The sequence below is a fragment of the Octopus bimaculoides genome, chromosome 12, assembly GCF_046866305.1.
Source record: "Octopus bimaculoides isolate indiv1 chromosome 12, ASM4686630v1, whole genome shotgun sequence".
Lineage (NCBI taxonomy): Eukaryota > Metazoa > Mollusca > Cephalopoda > Octopoda > Octopodidae > Octopus > Octopus bimaculoides.
The window spans coordinates 45,018,581-45,032,965 of record NC_142939.1 but is presented as its reverse complement, the minus strand read 5'-3'; the positions used below and the strand labels follow the sequence as shown (position 1 = coordinate 45,032,965).

At 34.6% G+C, this 14,385-nt stretch overlaps 1 long non-coding RNA gene across 1 annotated transcript in view; it reads left to right on the top strand.

Moving 5' to 3' along the window:
- Window positions 1-8,271, top strand: part of LOC128249198 (uncharacterized) — a 97,966-nt gene extending 89,695 nt beyond the window's left edge. The window contains exons 3-4 of the long non-coding RNA XR_008265314.2: window positions 3,324-3,392; window positions 7,732-8,271. This is a non-coding gene — a long non-coding RNA (uncharacterized LOC128249198). The remainder of the gene's footprint in view (window positions 1-3,323; window positions 3,393-7,731) is intronic.
- The last annotated feature ends 6,114 nt before the right edge of the window (window positions 8,272-14,385 follow it).

The window sequence follows — 14,385 nt, the reverse complement described above, 5'->3', positions numbered from 1 at the left end:
ATGTCTAACATGGACTGCCTACATGCAGGTCGCAGACTACATGCTTCCAACTCGTCAGGTTTGCATGCTTTGCCACCTTCCCATTGCTGCAGGACTTCTGAATAGAAATATATATAAATATATGTCTCAAAAAAAAAAGAGAAGCAATGCACATGTAAAGGAAAAACATACTACATACATACAAACAAAAGATATCCTTTTGTTGATGTTGAAATTCTGATGAAGGAGGATTGGATCCAGGTTAGAAACCGACTCTTTCTCTATTGGCAAGAAATCTTGAAATAAAACTGAATAATGACATACATATTGTGTACTAGCGTAGATGCTAAAAGTGTGGCCTTTCAATGATTCTCTAGTAGAACTATTTGAGACAATTCCTGTATAAAGTATGATTGGTTGAGCAACAGAGAACAAACGAATATAATTAAGTCTAGAGGAAAAATTACATCAAAGAAAGCATAATTAATAGCTGAGAAGAAAACCCTAATGAAAAGAACTAATTGGAAATCATCAACACTGAAATAGAAATAATCTAGAAAGACTAATGAAAGTAAAAGTACATTTTCATCGTAGGCAATATAAACTCAAAAATCTATTTTTATTACTTTGCAATATCGATTCAAATATCATAAAATGTTTTTATCAATCGATTAGTGAAAGTACATTGAAACACTAAATTAACTTCTATTTAGAGACGCTTAATGAATGTATTTCTGAAACGAGTTATTTCTCAATTTTTATGTCACATCCCCCAATTTAATTCTGACACCATTTTTTCCATATTCATCCCACCCTATTTACTAAAGACACGTTAGAATGTCCCTTTTTATACAATTCTATTTTTCTATATTAATTGTATTAATTTGATCAGCAAGAACACATTTTCTGTTTTAGTAGGAATTTCTTCTTCTTCTTCTTCTTCTTCTTCTCCTCGTCCCCTCCTCCTCCTTTTCCTCTTCCTTCCCTTCTCTTCTCTCTCTCTCTCTCTCACACACACACACACACATATGTATGTATATATATATATATATATATATATATATATAATTATTACAAATTCAAAAGGTAAAGGTTTATCAATTTATTAATTTATTAATAAATCAACAATTAATAATTTTTACCAAGCCCTTCGGTATGTAAGCACCTTTATCGGTGGAGAACTTATTTAAAAGTTCATATACATTTATAAACATAATTAAGGGATCAGCAAACATTTGCTTCACCAGATACCGAAGTTCAGAAATAGCAGCTAAAAAAACTGCTATTTAGCTGCTATTTCTGAACTTCGGTATCTGGTGAAGCAAATGTTTGCTGATCCCTTAATTATGTTTATAAATGTATATGAACTTTTAAATAAGTTCTCCACCGATAAAGGTGCTTACATACCGAAGGGCTTGGTAAAAATTATTAATTGTTGATTTATTAATAAATTAATAAATTGATAAACCTTTACCCTTTTAATTTGTAATAATTATTCACTCCCTGGTAGTAAACGCAGATTCTCTGCGGTATTGCTTGTGACGCACATGGTAATTTCTTGAGGAGAAGATAGTGGACTGTCTGGCCGAGGTAGATTCGGTTATGCTTTCGGGTTGTGTCGATGTATGATGCTCGCTCGTTCATGCATGCACAGTTTGCTAGCATGGTCGAATTTACTACTGGAATATCGTATTGATGAAGGAAATTGAGTATTATCACTCATAATCCAGAAACGCGTCTACGATTAACTTCGGAATGGTTAGTTTTCATTGTTTTTTCTTCTTGTTTTTGCCTTTGTGAGTTACAAGTAACACTATCTGTTGGAGCTTTTTTAGCTGCTATTTCTGAACTTCGGTATCTGGTGAAGCAAATGTTTGCTGATCCCTTAATTATGTGTATATATATATATATATATATATATATATATATATATATATATATATATATATACATATATATATATATAGTTCACAGATGAGATCCAGAGATTCTCAATGTAGATGACACTTAGTAGTGCTCAAAAGATTGAAACTTAGACTCAGATGTCTTTACAGGGCATCGGTTCCACAAGGTAAAGAATGGTTAAATGAGAAGTTATGTATATTGGCCAACAATCAACGTGACATTGAAGAATCAGTGAAAGTATGCACAGGTTGTGCCTTAGCTGCAAAAGCGCCTACCATTAAATGACAACCGTGGCCCCAAAAATAGATGGCCCATGGGCCAGACTGTATGGTGATTATGTATGTCCACTTAGGGGTGCATATTACTTCGTTGTGGTGGAGGTTTTCAAAGTAGCCGGAAGTGCATAAATGTAAAAAGCCAACACCCAAGCCGTGACGGGTTGGGGCTCTCCATCATTGTAACGCATGCTGAGGAAGATGAAGCTGTAATGCCAGTCCAGAAACTGGTCCACGTAAGTCCAAATACTTGAATATATGCTGAGAGATTGTCTTATCCCGTTTGCCTTCAGACGGTTGATTTCTGTAGTTATTATCAGTGTATTTTGGTGATTTAAATAATAGTTTTGACTGTTATTTCCAGCAGGTAGACATACTTAATATGTCCTTTGATTAATTGATATATATATATATATATATATATATATATATATATATATGTATACACACACGCGCAGATGTTTGTGTGTACATGAAGGAGAGGACGACTAGAAATATTAATGGAACACAAGGTGGCGTAATCACATACATTTGAAGGAAAGTATCGTTGATGCGAAGTAAAATACGCTAAAAAGTATTTCCTTTCTTTGTCGTGTCTTCAGCAGCATCAGTATAAAAGCAAATAAATATGTGTGTGTTAATGTAATACAAATAATCAAAGAAGCAGAAAACAATGAAAACTTTAAACACTAGTGTATCGTACGCGAACTTTCCAGTATATGTGTGTGTGTGCGTGTATGTGTGTGTGTGTGTGTGTGTGTGTGTGTGTGTGTGTGTGTGTGTGTGTGTGTGTGTGTGTGTGTGTTGTGTGTGTCTTTTTATATCAAGTTATATGCAAAAAAGATTGTAACTTTGTACTTAAGAATTATTCAGTGTTGATAATGCTCAGGTTGTGTTATAGAATTAACTTCTCAGAGAGCTTCGGCTTCAATGAAATATATATAAAATGTTTTAAAATAAGCCAACGAATCAATCATTCTTCCGTATATAATTTTCAATTCAGCACTAACCCAATATGAATTATTTTTTGTGAACTGATACCTAGCAATAATATTCAAAATCCGTTTCCTGTGTAAAAATAGCGTTAAATTTCTAGATCGCACAACAGGTACAATGACGAAAGAAGCGTAACGTATTGATCTGTCTCTTTTTTATGTGCTGAAGGAGAAGGAGAAGGAGAAGAATAAGAAGTAATAGAGGAGGAAGAGAGTGTAGAAAAGGAAGATGAGCTCCGTATGTAATATTACCTTTTACTCTGTATATGTGTGTGGGTAACGTATGCATGTATATACATATGTATATGCATACATAAATGTATGTTTGTGTCTATACATGAATGCATGTACGCGTGTGTGCGTGCGTACGTATGTGTGCATGTGTGTGTGTGTGTGTGTCTGTGTGTCTGTGTAAACAGATTTCACTGTTTTCATATATCTTGTGGAGAATTACATCTGATTCCGACCAATATAGCTGCAGCAGTATTGATACCGTTGTTCTTACCATTTTCAACAGACTGCTTTGCAGTTTCATCTTCTACCTTTTAATTGCTTCAGTTAATATCTTCTACCTTTTAATTGCTTCAGTTAATGGACTAAGTCCATGCCGGAACACCGCCTTCAAAGATTTTAGTCGAACGAATCGACCCCAGTACTTATTTTTTTTTAAGCTTTGCACTTATTCATTCGGTTTCTCTTGCCAAACCATTAAGTTACGAGGACAGAAACAAACCAACTCCGGGTCTTAAAAGCTTGGTAATGGGCACGAACACCAATCAGTTTAATCGGTCTGTCCATCCAGCTGTCCTAAAATGTTATGAACTACATGGTTTTATCTCTCCATGTGAAGGCTCACAGACTTTCTTTGCTTGACTTTTGTTCCATCAACACATTATTTTCCTTTAGAGCAGATCCGATCATATCTATATGCCAGGTATCTGACATTATGCCGGTGATGTTGTTCGTGTATGGCGACACCGTTTTCCCACGTTCTAGTTCGCTCGAGATGCACCTCAACATCTCGAATTTCTGGAGTAGTGATTCTATAGTCAGTATACACAGAACAGACGTGTTGGCAGTAGGGAGTTGTTTCCTTTTGCAGATAGTAGAAAACTTATAAATCTTAGCCTTCAGCCCTCAGCTGCTGTGAAATGCAGCAAACAATATGGAAGGCTGATCAAGTCAGGGATGGCTCCTATGCCTATTTAGTCGGTCTGAATGAATAGTTCCATCTCTGTACCCGACCAATTTTCTTTACTTTCTTTTTGGACTTGGAGAACGGTTGCTTTATCTCCTCTGCCGTATAGTACGGTCGCCACAAGCAATGAGATATCTACCTTGGTGGTAATTCTGCCACCTTTACTTTTACAACCCTCCAACTGAGGTATGTCGGAATCAGCCGCAGTTCGTCGCATTTTAGAGTTGTGTTTGCATATTCTTTAGCTTCTTCAGTTGGAAATCTCACTTCAGCTCTGACAAAACGTCTTCCTTGAGCGGTATATGCCCCAAATTGGTTTCAGGCACTTTTCACAGGCTGACTATGAAGGAATGATGCTAGAGCTGTGAAACTTGCATGCATTAATTTCAGATTTTCTTATTAATAACTGCGTTGTTTCTTTCCGGGTAAACTGACATCTGACTTCTTAAAGAAGACTTCAAAAGTAACTGATAGCGACTTCTCTTATCAATGAACCAAAACTGGCATCGTGGTGTTATCAAGTACTTGCAGAATAACGGTCTAGCCCCCGAGCGCATTCATACTGACATTAAGGGATGACGCTCCAGCTTTATCAACAGTGCAAAATTGGGTTGCTGGATTTATGGGCGGTAGGAAGAGTTTTGAAGATTACCCAAGTTCTGGACGTCTTGCAACTGCCACCACCGAGGAAAACATTGATTTCACTCACCACATGATGATGGATGACAGGCGATTGGCTATAAATCAAATAGCCAACGCTATTAGCATATCGTGGCATGATGAAGGTTACTGCTCAGTGGGTGCCGCGCCTCCTGACAGCTGATCAAAAGCGCACCAAGATGATCACATCACGAAAAATCTGACATTGTTTGCGGCAGATCCAGATTAATTTCGGAAATGTTTCCTAATCCAAGATGAATGTTGGGTTCATCACACCACTTTGAGTCAGAAACAAAAAAAAAGATAATCCATGTAGTGAAAACATATCTCCTCTCCTACTCCAATAGGTTGTCTTCCACTTTGTAACCTAGTGGGTCCCCTACCCGGCCAATTTGCAGAGCAAATATCTCCAACACTTATAGGCTATCCGGCTTCCTCTTACAGGTATTACGACCACTCATTGAAATGTCCCCGGATGTCTAAGCGAACACGGGGAATCTTCTCAGTAGAATCAATAGTTGCAACCGCTCCAACTACCTCGCAGGTTGTGTAGTGGGTAGTATGGATGTAGTTTCCCTCTACCGATCAAATATACGTCTAATATATATATATATATATATATATATATATATATATATATATATATATATATATATATATATATATATATATGTATGTATAGCCACATGCACAATTTGACACAATTCAGACAGCATTTGAGATGAGAAATGGTTCAAGAGTTACTGACGGTCTAAAGGTATGAAAACCAAAAAATGAACATATATATATATAGGAGATGCCAAAACTAGGTTGTCCCTTATTAGGAACAAATATGGTACCTATTACGAAAATTTTGGCGTAAATGATGAAGATCAATGACCGGTGAAGTGAATGAAAACAACATTATCGAGATAATTAAAATCCGTTTCAGTTTTCAAATTTCAGCGATATTGAAAACGATTTAAGATCATTGTGCTCCCACGAATAAAAGCAACCTCCGCTGATTGATTTATTAATGGAGATTAATGATTAATTATTTACCGAAATTTTACAAAACCTTTGATGGGAAAATTATCATTTCGTTAATAGAATTAATGATGTTGGTTTATTGAGTGAAAATGTACATTTAATCTTGTATTACGTTTCTACTTGTGTCTCCGAGGAATTGGCTCTGTATTAACAACGCAAAGAGAATATGTGGAAAATGTTTCACTGACCACACGTTGTGACCATTATATATATGCTAACTCTTCTTTATAGAGTAGCCATTATGAATCATTCATCAGTTGAATACACATAGGAGCTAACCAGCTGATCGTGAAAAGTCACATTTTGCCATTTACAATAGTTTAAAATGTTTACTATTAACATCAGTTGGAGACCTAAACTCTCTTTCCCTCATACTACTTCTCTTCTCTTCTTCTCTCTCTTCTTTTCCTTTTCCTTCTAATTTGTGTATGTATGTATGTATGTATATATATATATATATATATATATATATATATATATATATATATATATATATATATATATATATATATATATATATATATACATATACATATATATATATATATATATATACATACATACATGCATACATACATACATACATACATACATACATACGTATATATATATACACACACAAACGCGTACACACGCAAATACACACGTACACGCACACACACACAAAGGAAGAACTAAATTTGACAACATTTTATGTCTTCTTTTATCAGAAACAGCTTGATGTGTTAATGAACAGTTGACGGCGTGGGAGAGCGTAACGACTACAGTTGTAGTTGAAAAAAGTTAGCTGACACGAAGGACTGAAAACCATCTGAATATTAGAAAAGAGTTATCATACTATGATGATTTGCGCCGACTATTAAAATGGTGACATCATGACTACTGATCAATGCTCTTCGAGCGTTGTAAAGACTGTAAAGCATAACATGGACAGCTGCAATGGAGACTATGAAGCCGTGACACCAATGGAGGAAGGCCTGTCGGTGGGAATTGTGCTGCCGACAGTAGAAACTGTGACCTCGCCCTGTAAGGAGGAGGAATTTGTAATCCTCTTCCACAAGGGGGGGGGGGGGGCGTCCAAGAATTTGTGAAGAAGTTTACTTAGGAAAGGTCCGAGGGGAGGGATCCTCACTTGTACCAAAGACCCTGATTATCCCCACAAGTGGCTGCGGAGGTCGTGTGGGAAAATGATTTGTACAGGGTGATGGATTCCTTCCTCGAGTATGCATTCCGCTTCATGCTGAAGTGGTCCGATCTAGGACCATCGAGGTGCTTGAGTGAAACACTGAGTCTGGTCGGATGGTAAAGTGTAAGAGGACGTGTGCCTCATATTGAAGGGGCATGTGGCCCATAAAAAGAAAAGTGTAAGAGGCAGGTGCCTCAGTTCAAGGACTTATTGATGTTGTGAAGTAAGAGGTTAATAGCCTCAATTTGTAAAGTTGTTTAATTTATCTGTGTGTGTGTATGTCTATGTGTCTGTGTTTGACCCCCCACCACCAACATCACTTGACAATAGATGCTAGGGCAAGTACGTCCGCGTAACTTAACGGTTCGGCAAAAGAATACGATAAAATAAGTACTAGACTTACAAAGAATAAGTTCTGGGATCAATTTGCTCGACTAAAGGCGGTGCTCCAGCATGGCTGCAGTCAAATGACTGAAACAAGTAAAAGAATTTTTTCTTCTCTAGGCAAAAGGCCTGAAACTTTGAGGGAGGAGGTCAGTCGATTAGATCGATTCCTGCACTCACCTGATACTTAATTTATCGACCCTGAAAGGATGAAATGCAAAGTCGACCTCGGCGGAATTTGAACTCAAGTAAAAGAATAAAAGAAAACGTTTCAAAATTCATTTCCTTTGACCATAAGAAAGAAGCAATAATTGTCTATAAGCATGTTTTAATTACTCGTATTTTGTATGCTAAATAATAACCATGGAATTCTTTTTCTTGGTGGAAAGCTAATTGAAATTCCATCTACCGACTTAATTACTTCCAGTTGTGTCTGACAACTTAAATATGGTATATATGTGATGTATATTTTAATAGCGATGTCAATATTCTCAAAGAAAAGCAAAACAAAAGATGACATTTTTCAAAAACAGCTAAAACATTAATCTTTCGATAATCATACTCTAAAATGTCCCAGCTTTTCGTACTTTCAATTAATTTGCCACTCAATTTGTATGCAAACGTTATTTTATGTAAATTTAGGAAGAGTGAATTACATGTACAAAAGTTTTCTTCATTTTTCTTCTTTTTTAATATTTTTTGTTATGTTAAGCATTTGAATACCTGAGAATATTTATCTTCATATGGAGATGAGGGGGAAAAGGATGGTGGTGATATGGGAAGAAAATAAGTACTCAATACAAAAGTAGTGTGTAAATATTTGTTGTGATGCTGGGATTATTGTTCGCGAAACGATAACGCGCCAATGAAGATACATACACACTTTATTGTGGCGGCGCTTGTATTTTTTTCGTGCAAGGCACTCACTTACCAAGGGGGTCACATTTTCCACACTCTTTTTATGTCTGTATTTCTGTGTATATATATACATATATATACATACGTGCGTGTGAGCACTCACACAAACGCACCTACCACACACACACACACACACACACACACACACACAGTGGATTCCCTGTCTAAGTTTTGTAGACTTGAAATTTTGCCATGTCTAATAACTTTAATTACTTCTCTAATTGCGCGGACGCGATGCTTTTCCCAAGTAAATCGTATAAAAAAAAAAAGAAACATTTATGAAATGCACCAAAAAAGTGGGAAATAAAAATGCTTTCTTAGAAATTGAAAATACAAATTTACAGCTGTTTTGTGGAGATAAACACGGGGCGTAAAAGAGTTTATTCTGAATAATTTCATTCATGGAAATGTTGGACAACACAGCATTACATGTAAATAAGCGATATGTGCTTTCATTGTTGTCAATGATGTTAGCAAAAGTTGACTTTCAGTTTTATTACATTCTATTGGCTGTAAGCCTATGATAATGTTTCAACATCTTGATATTTCTTTTTCAGATTGCTCCTTAAGAATCTTTTTATGAATAATAATACATGCTTTAGGTGATAGAAAATCGCTCATAATTTTCGAGTCGTGAATAAAACAGCTTCGTACTGTCGTCATTGCAAAGCAAATATTTGGCAGAAATCTATTGATGGGATATTGCCAAATCTTAATCCCACCGAGTCCTTAAAGAGCAACTAGGTGGAATTTTGCCAAAAAAAACAGAGTAAATTGAATACAACTATAGATAAATTGTAGTTATTATTTTTCTCTTTCCAAACGCCTCACAAGAAATGTCTGCTTAAAATGCATTTAGGATAATATCTATAATACAGATATACATTCTATAACTATTTCACACACACACACACTATATGTGTGTGTGTGTGTGTGTGTGTGTGTGTGTGTGTGTGTGTGTGTGTGTGTGTGTGTGTGTGCGTGTGTGTATAGAAAGAGAGACAGACACAGACTGATAGATAGATAGATAGATAGATAGATAGATAGATAGATACATGCATATGTATATCCATATATAAATTTGTGTGTATATATATATATATATATATATTTATATATGTATAGAGAGAGAGATGTATGTATGCATGCATGCATGCATATATGTATGTATATGATGTATTATGATTGTATGTATACATACATGCCTATTTGTACATTTACATATATACATACGCACACAAATCTTTGGGGGAGGACCAAAGTTCATATTTTTACTAAATATGTACAAAGTAATATATACAATTGGTTTACTGGTCTTGTAATATGTGCGTGTTACAATAAAATACAAATACTTCTATAAACTTTTTTGTTTATTACACACATATAACGCAGGCTGTGTATGTGAATATAACTTATGTAACTTGTCCGTAAATTTGTAAGTAAAATCACAAATTTCATTCTTCGGAATACTTACGGAAATCGTATTCTAGAAGGGTATATTTCATTAGTTTATTTCACTTTCTCTAAAGCCATTTCAGTTTCATATCTATTCAATGACTGCTATCCGCTAAGATAGATTAATGAGTATGAAAATGATAGCTAATTCCAACTGTAAACAAATTCTTGATATTGATTATTGAACAGAAAGGATTTCATGGAGAATTTTGCAATACGTTGAGGAAAATATAGTTGAATACGAGTTATTCATAAAAGTCGAAAACATGCTTAATTAGCAGCATTGCTTGATCTGCTGAACTGCTAATCTAAACTCGTTATTTCTTTAACATCCTGACAATAGTCTTTCTTTGTAATATCTCTTACAATCAAATTAGAAAACCTCGACGCGAAACCCCCACACGGACTGGACACGTGATAATGTCTCGGCACATAGAAAAATGATGGAAGGCTTTTGATCATGTGTCTGCTCGATCAAGGTTGTCCTGAGATTAAACTATAGCAAAACGAACAACTGCTACTGCTGCTGCTGCCACTACTACTATTAAAATAACCCGTTCTCTGGCATATTACCTTAAGCAACCTCACATGAAACATGCATCCATAAGCTTTTAAATGCATAACAACATACTTTTATTACAATTATGTAAACTACTCACTGTAATTTTCTCTCCCTCTCTCGATCTCCCTTTCCCTCTCTCTCTCTCTCTCTCTCTCTCTCTCTCTCTCTCTCTCTCACTCACTCTCTGTTTCTCTATATATTTCACTATCTTTCGCTTTCTTCCTCAATATTTCGACCTATTGCTACAATAGATTACTAGAACTGGAAAGACGCAGTACGCCTTCTAAGTTCAAGATAAACATAAATATAATTGCAAAATATCATCTGTGAATTGTTATTCTCCTCCCGACTCAATGTAAGAATGATTTTTAAATCTCTAAAACATAATTACTGAAATAATTTGTATTGGCATTGTTAGGGAAAATACAAAGTAGCATGTTTTTAATTGTATCAGACTTAATAGAATTTTAATCAAATATAGCACTTTAATGAACATATTTCCTGAATCCTTTTATTTTCAGTAAGCCAGAATAAGAGAATGGCCATTAATTTCGCTGATCATTTCAAACTGGTCGATATTTTACTTAAGAATGTGTGGATCGATGTCTTCGTGGCAAACGTGAAGGAGTTATATTTCGGGGAGGAATAAATGAATGATGTGTTTCAAGTGAAAGCTATAAATTGAGATAAAGGGCGGCGGAGGAGGAGGAGACGTGTATATTGAGCGGGTTTCTGTGTAAAGAAAGACAATCTGCTTGATCAGGTAAGCAGAAACTGATGTCTTTCTAGAAGAGGAAAAGAGAATCCTAAACAGTTAACCTAGAAGAGCAGTGATTGTAGTATGATGGTGGGTTATCTGTCAATTAGTTGAAGGTATTTCATGAGGATTTGGTCTAGAATGTTTATATGAATAGTTACGGCTCCGTCACATAAATCGATCGGAGAAGTTATTGTTGGTGGTGTCGTGCTTACTGTTGTTGTTGTTGTGATTGTGGGTATCTAGAATTACATTGTCCAATGTGCCTTTTCACTTTTTAGATGTAGGTTGTGATTTGAGGGAGAATTGATTGCAATTTCTAGCAAGTCAAGCAACCATGTTGGGGTTTCATCGTGTACTTGGTGATTTTGAGTGTGTGTGTGTGTGTGTGTGTGTGTGTGTGTGTTTCAGGTAGTGAAACAAATAGATGGAGTAAGCGACATGGTCGAAAGTAAACCAAGCAACAAATGAAATGGCATCATCAACACGAAGCCATCATCACTTAAAAAGCGCTACACATCCAATGTAAAACTCTTGGTTTGTTCAACGAAGCTATGGATACTTTAATTCATACCTGATCATTCGTGAAATATTTTACGCGCGTGCGTGAACTTACGCAAAATTAATTAGTACTTTATCAATGAAGATTAGTTGACACAGTCATGTTGTTTGATGATTCTTTCAGCCTAGTTTAATGCTGTTCATTGACGCTTGAGTAATTATGCTGTAAAAACTGTGAAACATTTCAATTTATATCTGTTTATTAGCCACGTAACAATGTAACAGAACCATAGGGTACTAAACTATATTTTTCAAAAATGAAGAATCGCAAAATTTCCATTAAAATTAAGTGGGTAAAGATACAAGGCTATAATAAATACAGTAATAAGATGAAAATCATTAAAATATTATCAACTTGATAGACATTACAAAAATACATAAAAATCAGTATGGACGCTACATTAAATCAACCACACTTAAACACTTTCATCAGTTGAATGGGACATGAGAGGGATTAAATGATTAAAGCTTAAATGGGAAAACTTACTCTTAATGTATGGTTCAATACCAATTCTCTAGACACAACTCACCTTATTTATCTCGTGTACTTTATTATTCTTTTATTACATTCAGTATAATATTAATATTTCTGAAATATATGTTAATACAACGTTATGAAGGTGATCCAAAGTTAGTGTGACATTCGAAGTGAACATCCCTTTTTTCTTTTATATATATATATATATATATATATATATATATATATATATATATATATATATATATATATATATATATACTAATAATACTGTCCATTTGTTCAGAGCAAAAACATCATCATCCCACCACGCTAAGTATCCTATTCTGTAGAACATTCTTCAATGGCATGAAACATATTCCTTAAAAAAAATGTTATCTTTGAGCTAATCTATCTGGTGAATTGTCTCTTTCTCTCTCCTTATCTATTTATCCCTCTGTCTCTAACTTTTGGCCTAACTCTTACCTGGTCTATCATTCTATGTATCTAGCAAAAAGTATGATAAAGTTCGAATCATCTTTCAATATCAATATACATGGAAATATTTCAATGAATTAATACATAATTAATCAGGATAAATTGTTGATATTTTAGATTCACTAAACGAAACATATCCCTAGATTCAATAATCATGTTGCTGTCCTTTACTGCTTTTTGCATGGCATGGAAAAGCCATTCATATGGTATCCCTCATGAGAGTAAGTTTTAATATATATAGATGTATAGGCATATATATATATATATATATATATATATATATATATATATATATAATGAATGTGGTATTAGCTGTGACATATATCAATGTACATGATAGATAGATAGATAGATAGATAGATAGATAGATAGATAGATAGATAGATAGATAGATAGATAGATAGATAGATTTCGTTTAGGCGTAGCGATACTAGTTTTAGAACTCAATATACATATGTTTCAGAATATAGTGCTAGATGAGTACAGAGCGTAATATGAAATGAGATAAATAACAAAAGAACAGGAATTACCTAATGAACTTCACAAACTAATACAGTTGATCACGTAATTCCTATTCCCTTGTCATTTATTTAATTTCTTATGTCTATGAATAGAGATAGAAATAGCAAGGGAAAGAGACAGGTAAGGGAGAGGTGAGAGAAAGGGAGAGGAGGGACAAAATGGGGAGAGAAAATGAAACAAAGACTGGACCTTGTCTGAAATATGACCGTTGGACAGAGATAGAGATTTATATAACTTCCGTTCTTTCACTTAGTGTTTAAAGTCTACAGAAAGGAAATCTTACTTGACCATTCGATGACCAACGAAGAATGGGAAAAGGGAAATCTAAATCACATAACATAAAAAGAGATAAAATTGAAAATTAAAATGTAGACTGGAAGACATTGAAGGAATTTTATGTAAAGTTTCTTTTATCGGAATACGGTTTCTGGAAATATTATTCAGTGAATGAATCGATAAATTAAGAATGACAGAATATGGATTCAGCCCAAGCAAAACGTGCAGCATTCTTGTTCTCTCTTGATCAATAGTAACGTTTTATTGAAGGAATACTTTTCAGCCTATAGGATTAAATTTTTAAACTTGAGATTAATTACAATTTCTCTACTTATACGAAAGCTAAGGTATTCAATTCGAAGTTAAAATTATACTCAGGTAAGTCAATTTTTAGGACATTTTAGCATATTCTAAGATACAATACTTTTTACTCATCGTACAATTCTGACAGAAAGCATTAAGAAATTTCCTTTTGGTTATATCGATTCTGTATCGTTCTATTTAGCAATATGTTCTCTGTAACAGAATCAATCAAACTATGTGACATTGAAAGGAAATGTTTGTCTCCAAAAATAATTCAGTCAATATTTTGAGTTAGCTCTTTGTTTCCATGTTTGTAATTCATAATTGCTAAAGAATATTACAAATATTCTAAAGAAACCATCGTTGTTTGTCGATAAATGTGTGTGTGTCTGTGTCTGTGTTCTGTGTTCTGTGTCTGTGTGTCTGTGTCTGTGTGTATGCGTGTGTGTGTGTATGTATATACTT